Raw genomic sequence first — 17690 nt, 5'->3', positions numbered from 1 at the left:
CTTGTTTTTTTTTGTATATTGCCTTTCCATTCTCTCTTTCCAGACTTCTCTAACCTCCTCTGATTGTTTATTATACATACTACTTATTCTTTTTTTAACAGCAACATCTTTTCTAGACTCAGTTAAAAATTCTAACAAAGCTGTCTTTCACTTAGAACTCCCCTTCCCTTGCCATTGAGAATACTCTGTTATCAAGCCTTGATAGTGAAGGCAATCTCTGACCCGCCTTCTAAACTTCTGCATCACATCATCCCGCACTATTACCTTTCCCTCTCTAGTTATTTCCTCTCAATACCTTGGATCCTTTGCTAATTTTCTTCAGTAAATTCCAGATCCCCTCTTCCTATTTTCTGTAACTCTACTTGCAGTCATTCCTATTGGTAAAAATTCCTTTCTCCATTCCATAGTTCTTAGAATACTTTCTGCTACTTTATGAAATTAATATTCTGTATAGTGTTTATTATTCTCCTTAAGGACCTGCATCCAAAATCCTTCTCTGCTTTTACTTCTCAACCCTCACCCCCTTCATCATCATCCTTTTCTACTTTGAATTACAGCTGTTTGATGTATGTATATATATATGTGTATATATATATATATATATATATATATATATATATATATATATATATATATATATATATATATATATATATATAAGCCTTAAGTGTATAACTCTAAATTATTTCTTCAAATAAGGTAATCTTAAACTACCTTGTTCTATGGGGATAATCAACTTATCCCATTTAATTCTTGCCATCTTCTCCTCAGAAATACATTTTTTCATCTCTTTATTATTTATGATCCACAGCTTCTCCTCTGGTTGATAAAACAATGTGCCTGTTCTGTATATAAAATTAAAGGGACTAGACATATTTTCACTGCTTGTATCATACTATCCATAGTCATAATCAAGAATTTCCATTTTCCCAGTCTTTGTATTATTCTTTCTTTAGTCTCATTCCATATACCCTTTGCTGTCATAATAATGAGCATGCTCCTTCTACCTGTTCTAATCAAGTATTGTATAACAGAGCATACTCCTTCTGCCCCTTCTAGTTAAGTACTGTATGACTTGAGCATGCTCCTTCTATTTCTTCTAATTAAGTATTGTATAACTGAGCATGCCCCTTCTATCTCTTCTAAGTACTGTATGACTGAGCATGCTCATTCTATCTTTTCTAATTAAGTATTGTATAATTTAGCATGCTCCTTTTATCTCGTCTAATTAAATACTGTATGACTGAGCATGCTCCTTCTTTCTTATCTAATTAAGTACTGGATAACAGAGCATACTCCTTCTACCTCTTCTAATTAATTAACCTTGTTTACCTCCTAGTATCCCTAGCAACAGCTACTACCCATTTTCCATTTAGGAGTTCTGTATTAGACTTTAAGTAGTGGTGGTATAATTAGTGTAAAACTATACCTCTGTTGATGTATATGCTATGAGTTCATGGCGTATGAACTTAGGTTAATAATTCTACTGTTGTAGAAACATCATTGCTGATAATGGGTCATACCTGTGGAGACTAAATAGATAAAAACAGAGACTGCTTTGGATCTGATTTTGTAAGACTCTACATTTTTGTTTTAACGAATGCTCTGCTTCAAAATAAAAGAAACAAAATGGCAGTTGGTTAGGAGGATTTGAAGTCAGCTAAGTTCTGAGTACTCATAGAAATAAATGGTAAAAATTGTAATGTATCCAATTAATTGATTCTATAGTCTTTTTTTGTTTATTTTATTTGCTCATTTTGTGGTATGCTATATGTTTCCTATTGACACGTTAGTTATTTTTCTATGCGTTCTGTTTTCCTACATCACACATGTATGTTCCATTTTACAGTGACAGAAGCAGCATAATTTTGAATGTACATTTGTTTAACTGGTGTCACATACTGGTATCATGACTGAAACTGGTCTTAGGTCCATCTCATTTACCTGACAGTTGAGAGAATGAATAATTAAGTTAATTGTTTGGAACTAGCATCCAATGAAATGGTTGATTTTAAATTTGTACTAACCCTCCATGGATATTTAACAACAATGAGTAGATTATTCATTCTGAAGAAGTTTCATGTGGTGAAACGAAAAGCGCTTCAATCCAGTAAAGTTTCATTCAATTTGTATTGTTGGGAGCTGTGTGTTTCCTGTTTCCTTTTGCCCTTCCCTATATATTTTTGTCAAAATTAAGGAAATACAGTTTCTGACATTCTGTTTCTCTCAGAGTTGTAGCTGTATTAACTGTTTTCAAGCAACTGTTTTTTCCTTTGTTTTTATTTTGCTAACTTGTTAGGTGGGCTAGTCTATGTACCTTCTTTTGTCATGAGCTGGGTCACCAGCTACATTAAATACATGGATCAGAATTTAAAATGTGGTTAATGGAATACTGTAGGGATACAGAACTGTGTAACAAAATCACATCAATTGATTGACAAAAACTCTTTGAGCATTTAAAAATTAAGAGACATCGGAGTAGGGTAGATTTATGAAAGGGAAGATTAATGAAAGCATGAAAAATGGCTTAGTTTCTAGTGTCATTCTATTTGTCAGCATGGAAGAAGATAGACAATAGACCATACTGCTTTGACAGGGATGGTCTGCACTTCTCCCCTCTAGACTTCTGAATATTAGCTAAAACACTGTCTTCCCCCATAGTGCCTTTTTTAGGCAATGCCAAACTGAAAGTATTTCTGACATAGCAAATCAAAACCAAGAAAATCTAAAGGTGTTACTGCTCAGTGCTAGGAGTCTAAACAACATACTCCACTCCACACAAGCGTTCCTCACCCTAGAGAATGCTGATGTCTGTGCAGTCACTGAGACATGGTTTAAAGCTGCGGAGAGCACACAGGCAGTGCAAGGCTATAATGCCTTCCACAGGTTTAAACCAACTACTACACAAACTACTAAAGGTGGAGGAGTCTCAAGTTGCATCAAAATAAATATTCTTCAATGCTGGTCAAACAGGACAATGTACTTCAGCTTCTCCATTTTCAACTTACCAGGCAAAATCCCATACCACTTCCTCACAAGCTGTATTTCCCGTACTATGACCCAGGAAACCCATAACATGTATTTAAGCTTTTTGGAAACAGTCACCATGCAACTTAACACCATTTTCAAGGGTATCTTTAATTACCCCCACTATTAACTGAGAATCATATATGACACCAAGCATACAAGCACAGAGATTCCTGGCTTTTGTAAACACAGACTCCCTGGACTAGATTGTCAATATACTGACCAGGGGCATAAACATACTGGATCTGGTTCTCACTAATATGGGAAAGTGCTGCACATGCCCTAATGTAATGTCTTCTCTGGTAAGGTCAGACCACAAAATGGTCTCCTTTGAAGTAAAAAAAAACCCAGAATCCCAGATAACCCTGGATTGTTCAGGAACTACTCTAAGGCTAATTTCCTACTATTATGTGATAACCTGGCAAAATTTCAAGCCCCATAAACATTGAGAACACTGCTGCCTATGTGGCACTGTTCACAGAAAAGCATGTTAATAGCTGCATAGAGACAGATGTATCCACCAGGAAGAAGTACAGAACTAACTCAGAAAAAAGACACCCTGGTGTAATCACAACATTAATAAGCTGTATAAGAGAAGGACAGAAATCATGGCAAAAATTAGGAGGTGTAGCACCCAGCAGGATAAAAGCACTCTCAGCAAACTAAACAAACAATGTAGAGGACAAATATAGTCTACAAAAGACAATTTTGAGCTAAATTTGGCCTCTTAGGCCAATGACAGCTACAAAGCATTTTTTAGCTATGTCTGCAACCTCAAAGGTAATACATAATTGTATGCAGAGTTCATTGCTAATGGAGTCACCTATACTGAACCAGAAGATATAGAAAACTTACTGGCAGACCAGTTTGGCTCTTAATTTACCCCTCTCTTCCCCTCAACATCCCCTCAGGAAATACCATCAAATATAACTCCTCCTATTATCACTAAGGAACAGGTCCTCAATGCTCCCTCTAAGGTCAAGAACACTGCATCGATGGGTTCAAACAATATCCCAGGATGCATTCTAAATGGCATGAAACATGACCTATCAGGACCTCTGGAATTGCTATTTAACTTTAGTCTTCAAACAGGCTTTTTGCCTCAGGAATGGAGAACAGAAACAGTAGTTCCTCTGTACAAAGGTGGGCCATCTACAGACTTTGGAGACTACAGATGCATAACTCTCACTAGTCTCATATGAAAGACCATTGAAAACATTATTACAGAAATGATCAATAAAGACAGAGGAAACCTCCAAACACTGGACCTAACCCAATTTGTTTTTGTCAAGGGCAGGTCATGCCTGTTTAACCTGCTTGACATCTTTGAGAAGGTCACCAAAGCAAGGGATAAGGGCAAAAATGGTTCACACTTCCAACCTTGACCTAGCTAAGGCATTTGACACAATACCACACACAGGCATTGTTGATAAACTCAAGATATTAGGTATAAACCCTTATGTTACCCATTTGATAGCCTATTGGCTCACAGACAGGACTCAGGAAGTTAGAATTAGGGAGTCTACCTCTACAAAGATGCCAGTCACAAGTGGAGTCCCTCAGGGCTTGGTTCTGAGACTGCTCTTTTTTTGGCATTTACTACTCTGATGTCGAGGCTAATGTCAAGAGCCTCTGGCTGACCCAGTTTGCAGATGTTTGCAAAACAGGAACTGTCATAGAACCCCCTCGCCCCACTGACACTAATGTTCTCCAGAAAGGGCTGACAGATAAATAACTTATGTCAGAGCCATGGACTAAAACTAAATGCCAAGAAATGCATAATAGCATCCTTCAGGAAGCCATCTATCCCTGGTAACTATCACATTGACAACACACCCATAAAAGTCAAACAAGTTAGTCAGAGACTTGGGGACACACATAGATAGTAATCTAGCCTTTGACAATGTGCCTATAGTAGTGAGGAAATCATTCTGAGTTGTGCAACGTATAAACAAAAGTATGACATTTAGGTCCAAGGAGGTCATTGTTCCATTGTATTCAGCATTCATCAGACCTGTCATTGAGTATAATGCCCTGCCCTGTGCAGACCACATCAAAGCCTCATCCCTGTATTCTGTGTCCTATAGGCTCTTGAGGGGAGATCTATGTCTGGCATGCAAGGCATTGTCAGATTGTACCCTAATGCACCTCTTACTTATCCACAAAACAAACAGCACTAGAATTACCTGTTTTAAAGACATAAACCTTGCCTGTGATATATATATATATATATATATATATATATATATATATATATATATAGAGAGAGGACCTGCTGAAGAGACATGTATGTATTCCAGACACTACCACTACCCCTTCTTTGGATCAGGCTCCCATTCCATATGAAGCAGAATTCTTCCCTAACACAATTCAAGTGCAACTTGGGCAATTAGATGAGGAACAGGAAAAGCATCCCTGGTTTGGCACTTATGTCTCTAATGGACAGAGGCAGCCTGTAAATGTTTCATCTCCCACGCCCTTGCTTACACTTATCAAGGGTACCAGACCTTGTCAGAGATTTGGGATGCATGACTAGGCTTAAAAAGGCCTTTGTGGTTGTTAGCCTAATACACACCTACGAACCTGTAAGACACTAATAATAAATCATTACATAAGTTTATAATGTGTGTGGTCAGTGGTGGCTGGTGACTTCAAATTAAAAGGGGGGCTGGAGAAGACACTTGAATGGGTTGTGGCCAAAGGGAAAGAGTGTGGCCAACTAGAAAGGGGTAGAGCTATGCTCAAAAACACAAAAGCTGGAACAGTAATTAAATACGCTGTCCTGGATGTCAAACCATCATTATGACAGTCCGATGAAGACAAAATGAAGTGTAGAAGAAAAAAATATTTCAATGCATTAGCTGCATGACAGCCGACTTAATATCTAGATGGAAACAAAAAGGTTGTGAGGCATGAAAAACTAAATTACTTTTTAAATACATTACTGGAATGCCAGTCAAAATCAAGTATAAAAAAAGCAGCACTCAACTCAAACCACTTCTCTTTGCACTGCAATTTTAATTATAATTTAAATTCAGCTTTATAAAAGTACAAAGTAACATGTTGAAAGTAGCAATCTCTGTGATACCCGGATTTGTAAAAATGTTTCTAATCCAAAAAAGACCTGCTGCCTGACAACAACTTTCTACTTGTTTCATGGGGAAAACATGATTAAAGTAAAAAAATAAACAGTAAAAAAGAAACAAGCTCAAGATAAATTGCTTAAAGGATTACTGCACAGGTTATGGACCACACATGATAGATGGGCATTCTGTTTAGTTTATGGGTAAACAAACTAAGGTATAAAGACAAACTGATTTTCCAAAAGAACTGCAAACAACGTCCACTGGAAGCTAGTTGAGGAAACACAGCTTTAATGTTATAATGTTATAGTAAAGCACTTTTCGTCACTCCCAGTTGGAGAAACTTCTTCAGACTTCTTACAATTAATTAATTAAAAGTTTTATAGTGTAGTCAATTTACCAATTTAACCAGTTTAAAAACAATCAACATATAAAGCAATATATACACTTTTAGCCAACAGATAAAAACCATAACAAGTAGAAAAACCCAGCTTAACCTTCCTATATATAAGGTATGCTGTATTGTATATGATACAAGTCACATAAATTTGATTCTTGCAGTTATTATTAAAACTGTTATTTTAATTTTGAAAATAAGTATTTCATTATAACCCCTTGCAGTTAGAACCAGCAAAGGTTACATACATATATATATATATACTAGTGTATGTAATGATATATCATATAAATAGGTTGCTTCTAACAATAAAGTTAATAAAATTGTGTTATGTATAATTTTAACATATTATACCTTAAAAAATAAATAAATGTGTATAAATGCACAACTGTATAAACATAGATACATGTATATATATATATATATATATATATATATATATATATATATATGTATATACATTAAATACATAGTTAATGTATAAAAATATTTAAAGTATAAAAATATTGCATATCAGGTTACTTCTTTAATATTATGTACACTAAAAGGGTAAATAAATTTATTCTATACTATAAATTAATCTTAAACTAAATGTTTTGATTTAAGATAATTCTAAAGTTTATAAATTGTAAATTGTTCACTATTTCCTGTCCAAGCTTTTAAGTTTCAATAAACAACTGATATTACAATGTTCATTCAGGCCTGGTTTGACAAAAGCATTTGTCCTCCACTGCCATATCAATTCATGCTCTTCCAATAGTAAATTGTATGGACCCCCTCTAATATCAGTGTAAATTTGATCAAATGCAGTGAACTTAAAGTTGTGGCCTGGATTAGCTGCAACATGTTTAAATAAAGCATTATCTGTCTTGCCATTAAGTATTGCGTATGCATGCTCGTACACCCTCTCTTTAAGGCGACGTTCAGTTTTTCCGATATAAAAAGCTGAACAGAGGGTGCACGTAGCAGCATACACTATAAGTTTAGAGTTGCAATTCAACTTACTCTGAATTTTGTATTTTATATTGTTGATAATAACATATTCACCACTAGACGTGTTTACACATGTTGCAGCTATTACAATTTGTCATACCATTTCTATTGGTAAATACATTTTTTGTATTTGATTCCAAGATGTTTTTAATATTTTTACCTTTTCTGTACACTACCCTGGGGTGCTCCAAAAATTTAAAGTTAATAGTCTTATCTTGTTGAATAAGCACAGTTTATGGGTAAAGCCTGCAAAGATGACTACAAGTCTCCAACAAATGCAATGAGCTTCTGAAAATACTGTACTCCTGTCCTTTATTACAAATGCTGTCATATGCATTTCAATACCTAAGGCTTATATGTTATCAGGTTATGTAAATATTCTCTGCATGGCAACAACAAAAAGGTATCCAGTGTTGGTAATTCTTTAACAGTATGCCAATTAAAGCTTACTTGCATCTTACAATCTCAGACAAGCTTACCTGATGGTCATTAAAGCACTTCTACTTAAACACAGAGCAACAGGCACTGCAACAACATGCATTTTCTGAATAATAATAAGCATAAATCAACAGTATGGCTGGGGGGATACTCTGCACACTTACACTGCATAACTGCTCCTTGCCTTGCTTGGACACATCCAGAGTCACTACATGGGGGAGTGGGGTGCAACAAGTATGTCACAATTTGAAATTTCCATGGCTGATGGTCATGGCCCTGACACATTTGTCATACCTCTTAACCTCAGAGCAAGAAATCTGGACAAAGCCATAAATAGAAGTGAGGCAAAGCCAAAAATAAGGACAAATTTTGAATATTGCTCTTGTAAACTTAGAAAGATAATAGAATAGTAGGTCTTGCATTGATATGAATTTTATGAAGGGTATGAAATCTGAAACTCAAATGTCTGTCATTATTTTCTAACTTCAGCCTTTAATGATTTGCCACTAATTTACCAGAAAACCACAATTTTATGAACAATTGACCAAACGTGATGCAAAATATAAAATAGGCACACAATACAGCTGGGAACCTGTCAAAGAAGGGACACTTTTTTAATATTATTACTGTTAATTTGAGCAGCTGACAAAATAAAGAATCTACATGCATTTCTGAAATAAAAGTAATCTACAACACTGATCATTACAATTATTTATTAATTGTAAACCCTCCACATTTTCTTCCAAAATTGCCATTTTGCAGAGGGATTTATTAGAGGGAGAGCAATATTTTGAGCCAAAATCGGGGACATTTGAGAGATTTGGATATACCTAATTCTATAAAGAGATGTATTTGTGGGTAGCTCTCAACCTGTTAATGCAGGAAATCTGGACAAGGCCAAATATATTGGGGGAACATACAAACTGTGCTAAAAATTGCTCTTGTATAAAATTAGACAGTTAATAGAATAACAGGTCTTGCTTTAGCATGCATTTTTCTGAAGGGTATGAAGTCTGAAACTCGATGTCTCTCATTATTTAGTGACTTCATTCCTAAACGATTTGCCAGAAAACCACAATTTTTATGAGGAACAAACCAAAAATAAGAAGCAAAAATCTATTCATTCTGCGAAAATCTGGACAGTTGAGAGGGCTGTCTGAGTTTGCCCTTCCCCCCTCACAAAATCATGGTCAAATGGGGCCTCCCCCTGCATGCATTCCAATGTCCCATTACTTGGCTATTTCATCCCATTTACCATAAACACTGTAATGTGCATACTGCTTTAATTCTACAATGATTTGGATTTCATTTAAAAGTTTTACTTTACATTTTACAGCACAAACACTAATAGACATCTGCTAAACAAAGCAATGCAGTCTCACAATGAAGATAGACTTAGCATCAAAACTTCTCTGCCCTTGAAACTCATATTCATTGAAACAGCATTGAAACCCACATTCAAATAAAATACATCTGGCCAGTGGCAGATAAAGATTAACTTTGGGGTGTTTTCAAATCATAGGCCCTTTGCACATGAACCATACATGTGTTCTTTGATACAACTTCCTGATTGTATTAAATTATATTCCTTGTATAATACAGTACAGTTGTTAAAGGATGTTTTGAATTTATTGTTTTGAACATTTTTCCAATAAACAATAAAACAAAATGCATGCACTAATAAGGACAAAACTGTCCAATTCAGAACATTTCCATCATAAAAGTCTACTCAAACTTCTACAGTTCACCAGTATCAGTAAATATGCACAATCTCTGCAGAAGTAAAAGTCATCTAAATAATTCCACATTAAAGAGATCTGTAACTGACGAAGAGGTTGCTGCTAGCAAACAACTCTATATTTCATTGTTTCATCTACAAATAAAGTGCCTGTTGCCCTAGAGGAATAAATTGCCTATGTTAGATTAAAAAATGATAAGCTAGTAATATTGCTATAGGGAGTGGATGGCAAACTGATAACAGGTTCATAGTTACTAGGTATCTCCACCAAAGAGGATATTCTCAGGACTGCAGTATCCACCCCTTTAAAAGTACAACACAGTATAGTATTAGTAATGCATCTACATACTGTCGGAGTAGAACCCACAGCTTTCTGCATCAAAAGCAAGTACACTACCTGTTAAACAAATAAGCAATTAGCCGCAGCTTAGAGTACTAAACATCTCTCTTCCACTAAAGTCTCAAGCTCCTTGTATCATGTCATTACCCTAAATTTAACATAGACTGGGCACCTGTTCCCTAGAATCGGCTTGGCCTATATTTACCTATGCTTTTTAATCAAATCATCCCCCTACCCCAGGCTAGTCAAACCCAATCAAAAAAGACTTTGACCCTGCAAATTCCACAGCTAGAACTTAACTCATGTAAATGGTCGAGATCCTTTGCATGTTGCTGCTCTGCTCATTCAAAGAACAAAAAAAAAAAAGCACACCATGGCTTTGTAAAGAATCTAGACTCATAATTACCTGTAGAAACAAATTGTGGGCTTTATGGCATTCTACTAACAATCTAGGAACAAAAAAATCCATACAAGACAAAAAAATACTACATTGCAACTTTAAGACAGTAAAAAACAACCCTCAAAAAAAAAGTTTTTTTTTTTGATAAAAAAATAACATCCTGGACAAACTTCTAACCCCCCCATCCCAGCTGCTACTATTGATAATAAATGAAAAGAGGATTTCTTAGATAGTTTTAACTGATTCTTTACTGAGACAATTCAGCCCCAGCAAGCCAACTACCTCCTAGCTCCCTCCTTCTTCTTGGATTCCAAGACATTCACACATCATCACCACCTTCTAATACAAACCCTACAAACCCTGCAAACAGATACTAAGGAGGCCTTATAGTAGTCTACATCATCCTACCCCTAATGGAGACACAGCAGGCTGTTCTTTGTAGAACAAACTCTCTAACCTACTACCCAACACATATTTCACAGTGTTCCCCAGAACTATAGTCTCTTTTATGGAGAATTTCCTGCATTGATAATTAACATCCTTTAACACTTTGTTGTTTGCATCCGAAGAATGAATGATTGGTTGTATTCCTTTCTCCCTTTTAGATTAAATCTAACAATAGCTGTTAATAGTAAGTGATTTATATGGAATGGTTTTATATTCTTAGCTCTCTAATTGAAACTAAGAGATGGCGTGCCACAGCGCACAGCAGCGCTTATCTTTATTCTGTTTTATGTGCTGTTTGGAATAAAAGACAGCATCCACACCACAGCACTACTCCTACCTACTAGCTTTCACCACCATATAAAACCATAATTGCAAACATCACATATCCTCCTCCCTCTTCTCTGATCTTTCCAAGACATTCATCAATGGGGATGACCACCAACTTCTAATACAAACCAAAAACATTCTCTCTAGATACTAAGGGCCCTACAGTAGTCTACATCCTACCTAAATGGTCTGTTTCCATCTTCATTAATGACCTGTATGCTTTCATCCAAATGTCCAGCTGTATCCAATATGATGATGACTCCACCGTGATCCTGCTCCGCCACATCTCCAACAGACTTTATGGTCTGCTACTCAGTCCACCTTAACATTATAGAAAACTGGCTTTCTGAACACCTCTAACAAAAGGTCTCTCTGTTTTTACCTTTACCATAAATGCAAATGATGGCACATTAATTTCAGTCTAATTCAGTATAACCATCTGATCATTATAAAATCCTTTTATAATCTAGATAATACTCCTGCACCACTATGCCAATCAGCTGCTTCATGAAAATAATACAGGAGAGACTGAAGAATTAAATGGCTATCATTTAGTGAATTCAGTTCTCACCATAGCTCTCAACCTCTTAGCACAAAACACCTGACAAAATTCAGTAATCACATGAACCTCTTAGCTCAAAACAAACAAAAACAAAAACAATAAAGCCAATAATGGGGGGGATAAGCCCCAAAAAATGGGGAAAAATTTCAAATATGACTTAGAAAAAAACTTAAATTGCTAGAATAAAATGTTTATGTACTACTGTCTGAAGAAGATGATGTCTGAAAATCAAATCGCTTGTCATTATTATTGAAATTAACTCAGAAAATCACAGATTTTATGAGGAACAGAATAAAAGGACCATTCTAAGCAGAAACACACACTACACAAAGCTCTCTTCTGACAGTTCTGTAAGCTCAGAAAAAAAAAAAGCTTTGTTCTGTTGTAGAAACACTTATTTTTGGTTGGACTATCTCCATCACCCCCTCCCTAAATGTGCTGCTGTTTCCATTAGTACTGTATTATAAATGACTGATGGTGAGGTAATCACACCAGCATAAACATACTGTACCTACATCAGTGAAACTTTATATTTTCCTTAGGTTGATACATAGGTTCATAGGTGTGTACTAAGCTAATGGCCCTAGAGCCTTTACAAGCCTAGCCCATAGGATTACCCTGGCATCATACAACCTGACCTTAGTTCCCAGTGCTTCTATTGAGTAGAGCCACTGGAGTTATCCCCAGGGTGAGTTTTCTATTTCCCATCCACTCATCAAGATTTCTCTTGAAGAGGACCAGTGAGGTGCTCTGTTTGACATGTATGGGAAATCTATTCCATAGCATGAGTAGTCTTTGGGTTATGAACCTGTTCATGACTATGTACATGACTGGACAACTCTTAAATTGGCATTTAAGTGGAATCTATCCAGACAGCTTGGAAAGTACATGATGGTGTCACGAGGGAACTTTTCTAGCAGTAGTGAAACAGGATATGTGGTGACTTTGGTTGTAACTATCCTGTGGCTATAGGCTGACTTATACTCTCAGGTACCATTGTGTATGATTATAATAATATGTCAGTTAATGACTGGCTGTGGGCTAAATGCTGTCTCATTTTAACAAGACTTTTGTAAGCCATGCTTACAGGGAGTTTCCCGCATGGTAATAGATATAAAGTAATGCATCAAACTATAAATAATACATCATGTGATGCTTAAGTAAAACATCATGGCAGGGAATGGATAAATCACATTTTTCCCATGGTGAAGTAATTGTATAATCATGAGGGTACAGCTCGAGTTATGAAACCAGAAGAAAATCATGGCAAAAATTAGGAGGTGCTGCACCCTGCAGGATAAAAGCACTCTCATCAAACTAAACAAACAACTCAGAGGACAAAGTCTACCAAAGCCAAATTTGAGGTAAGTTTGGCCTCCCAGGCCAAGGACAACTACAAAGCATTCTTTAGCTATGTCTGCAACCTCAAAGGCAATACACAATTGTGTGCAGAGCTCATTGTAAATAGAGTCACCTATACTGAGCCAGAAGATATAGCAAACCTCCTGACTGATAAATTCAGCTCCAACTTTAGCCCTCTCTCCCCCTCAATCTTCCCTCAGGAAATATCATCAAATATAACTCTCCCTACTATCACTAGGGAGCAGATCCTTAATGCTCTCTCTAAGACAAAGAACACTGCTTCAATGGGCCCAGACAATATCCCAGGATGTCCTCTAAATAGCATGAAACATGACCTATCAGGGCCTCTGGAATTACTATTTAACTGTAGCCTCCAAACTGGTTTCATGCCTCACAAATGGAGAAAGTCAACCATCATCTCTCTGCACAAAGGTGGGGTATCTACAAACCCTGGAAACTGCAGACCCATAAGTCTCACTGATCTTATATGTAATGTCATGGAAAGAATTATCATGGTGATTATCAATAGAAATATGGTAAACCTCCAGATACTGGACTCAACCCAGTTTGGTTTCATCAAGTGCAGAATATGGCTACTCAACCTGGTGGACTTCTTTGCGAAGGTCACTAAAGCAATGGATGAAGGCAAAATCATTCAAACTGCCTACCTTGACCTGACCAAGGCATTTGACATAATACCCCACTCAGGCATTGTTGACAAACTCAAGAGGTTAGGTACAAACTCAGTGCAAACTCGTATGTCACCCAGTGGATAGCCAATTGGCTCACAGACAGGACCCAAGAAGTTTGAATTGGGGAGTCCACCTCTACAAAGAGGCCAGTCACAAATGGAGTCCATCAGGGATCAGTCCTTGGACCACTCCTTTTTTGGCATTTACTTATCAGAAGTCAAGGCCAATGTCAGCAGTCTCTGGCTGAATAAATTTGCAGGTGATTGCAAATTAGGAGCTTGTCATTGAATCCCACACTGACACAAATGTTCTCCAGGAGCAGCTGACACAAACAAACGCCTGATGTCAGAGCCATGGACTAAAACCAAATGCCAAGAAATGCATAATAGTATCCTTTGGGAAGTCATCCATCCCTGGTAACTATCATATTGACAATACACCCCTTAGAGTTAACCCATCAGGGACTTAGGGACACCACATGGATAGTAAACTAGCCTTTGACCATCACATGTCTACAGCAGTGAGGAAATCATTTTATGTTGCACAACTTATAAATAAAGGTATGGCATCTAGATCCAATATAGTTATTGTTCCACTGTATTCAGCATTCATCAGACTTATCATTGAGTACAATGCCCCCTTTGGTATATACCTAACCAGGCATATGCAACATATGGAATGTCCACAGAGGCTCCTCACTAAAAGAATACAGAGCATAAGTAAAATGTCCTATGCAGACCACCTCAAGGCCCTATTACTGTATTATGTCTCCTAGAGGCTTTTGCAGGGAGATCTATGCGTGGCATACATGGCATTGTCAGACCCCACTCTAATGGACCTCCTGCATATCCAAAAAACAAACAGCACAATAATTACCCATTCTAAAGACTTAAATATTGCCTGTGATACAAATAAGACCTGCAGGAGAGATATGCATGTATCCCAGAGGCTACCGCTTCTGTGAAACAGGCTCCCCATCCATGTGAAGCAGAGTTCCACCCTAACCCAATTCAAGTGCTTCTTGGACAATTGGATGGAAAACCGAAATTCATCCCTGGTTTGGCACTTATGTCTCTAATGGACACAGGTAACCTGCAAATGGCTCATCTGCCAGGCCCATGCTTACACTTATCAAGGGTATCAGAACTTGTCAGAGATTTGGGTTGCATGGCTAGGCTTAAAAAGGCCCTTGTGGTCATTAGCCTAGTAAACACTTATGAACCTATGAACATTCACATTGTGGAGAAAATATTTATTAGTCATGAACCTGCAGTAATATATTGCTGTTATGCACTGATATTATTTAAAAATATTTTTTTAATTAAGTAATGCTGTTATATAAAGAGAAGTCAACTTCTCATTTGACTCTCTACTTTGACATTACTTAACTGGGATGACCATGCCCACTACTAACATAATGACTAATTCAAAGTGCTAGATTTGGGTCTCTGACCCTGTGCCTGATTACAAGTAATGGTACAGTACATATGATCATTTTAATAGAAAAGAAAGAAGATTGTTTATTTTTTTATATTTTATTGGGAGGATTTTGTTTTGCATAGGAAACTTTTCAGTTACGCTTTTATATTTAGCAGCAATTAAAAAATGTTGTCACGCTTCGCTTTTTTCTTTTCTGGTAGTCACAGTGACTGCATTTCAGTAATGTTACCAAACCCAATGAGCTACACTTGTTTTTGGAGTGTACTTCAGACTGTACTTTACTTTAGTCAGAGTTAACTTTCACGCTATATAACAGGGTAAATTCCCCAACAATAATTATGTAATTGGATAGTCCTGTGCAAGGATGTTATGTCAGTATGTGTGTGTGTGTGTGTGTGTGTGTGTGTGTGTGTGTGTGTGTGTGTGTGTGTGTGTGTGTGTGTGTGTGTTGTCTGCTTTGAAGTATAAGTTGATACTATTTAAATGTTTGTTTATGGGTCCCCTAACACAGATTCATAGCTTGATAGATTCATAGGTTAATACTAGGCTATTGTTCTGGTGGAACATATGTAGTGTAGCCAAGAGATTTTACATTTTGAATACCCATCGATATAAATAATTTATGTCTAGTTTTGACCCCTTTCAATGGGAGATTGAGGGTCCAGACCTGGGATGCATTTATGATTTTTCATCCATTCATCTAGGTTTTTCTTAAAGAGGCTCAGGGAGCTTACTTTGCTTTACATCCAAGGTGAGTGTTTTCATAGAGGAGGGATTCTCTGGCACAGATGTGTATCTTACCAGCCAGTGCTATTTATGTTACTGTGAAAATTTAGATCTCTTAGTATTTAGCCTGCTATTGGTTTTATGGATGTTTACAGGTCACATAGAAGTGGGTCCTTTGAGGCTCTGTAGACTAGAGAGAGGTTCCCTACCAAGAATTTGTAGGAGACAGAAGAGCAAGAGAGAGAAAGCACTTTAAGGCAATCAGTGTAGCTTAAGGTATACATGACCTTGATTATCTTTGTGAGAAAATGTTGCAGTCTGTTAAGGTGAGTTATATGCATATACTAGTATGGGATCATTATACCCTGTTATAGGTCTGATGAGGAGTAGAGTTGGATGATGACTTCTTTAGACATTGAAGATATACCCCCAGTGATCAGTCTGGCTATATAAATGGATTTTTGAATGACACTGGATGCATGGCAATTTAAAAGTAGTTCATTGTCAATGAAAGTTCCCAGGTCCCAAATGACATGGTAAATTTTCAAAGGGGTATTAACTATGTGGTAAATACAAGAGTGCACTGGTTTGCAAAGGACACAATGCTGCATTTCGTGGCATTTAGTTTAGAGTTGTGGTATAGATACCATTTGCTTTTTGTGTATTAGGTCCTCCTGAAGAATCAGCAAGTCAAATGTGGACGTTATGAGTGTTCCAAGCTTGCAATCATCAACAAACCTGGTTAGGCAAAGGCCTTTGGTATCAGCTGTTACATCAGAGAAATAAATACCAAAGAGAAGTGGTCCCAAGACAGATCCCTGGGGGGCATCACTCTAACGACTCTGTTTGAGGAGAATGTGCCTCCATCACTAATAGATTATGTTCTGTCAGTAAGCCAGTTTGCTACTCAGTGGGGAACACTGGAGGTTTACATTTAGTTTGCCTAGCTTATATTAATGCCAGAATGTGGGATGGCATCAAAAACCTTACCCATGTCCAGGAAAGCTGTGTAAACCAATTACTCAAAGTGACTTGTTCAAAGATATCTGCCGGGTAAAGAAGGCAGTATCTGGCTCAGACAATATCAAATTGGCTTGGATCCAGTGCTTGTAGAAAGCCTAAGCCCTTATTAATTCTTTCTACAATGATGTGTTTCATTGCTTTACAGATGAGGCTGGTGAGACTTAGGTCTGCAGTTTCCAGGGTCAGCAATGGGTCCTCCCTTTTGGAGTAGGATGACAACAGCAGTTCTTCATACCTCTAGTATGAATCCAATGGAGAGGCTGAGATTGTATGCACTTAGTAGAGTGTCTGCAAGACAGTGTCTGGTACTGACAAAAATGCTTCCTGGCATATTATCAGGATCTATGAAGCAAAGAGTTTTGACTTAAGAGAGAGCACTCAGGACTTTTTCAAAAGTGATCTGGAGTGTGATATTGTTATGTTAATATGTTGGGGGAAAGTTTGGTGGGGATAGGGGTAACATTTGAGCTGAATTTGTAACTCCTACACACCCCTGAGTACCCTCCAGCAAATCAACTGCCCATCAGTATCTCCTGTTGGATCATATAGTCTCTGTTGGTCCAAGCTGTCTTCATCTTTTGTTTAAAGTTTATACTATTTAAGAGTCTATCTTTGTATAATAATAAATGTTTTGTCCTGATTCTTAGTATTTGATTGGATGTAAGTGATCATGTGTAATGTTTGTAAACTAGACT

This window comes from Protopterus annectens, chromosome 12.part0, assembly GCF_019279795.1.
Source record: "Protopterus annectens isolate FY-2018-M chromosome 12.part0, PAN1.0, whole genome shotgun sequence".
Taxonomy (NCBI): Eukaryota; Metazoa; Chordata; order Ceratodontiformes; family Protopteridae; genus Protopterus; species Protopterus annectens.
This window is presented reverse-complemented; position numbering follows the sequence as displayed.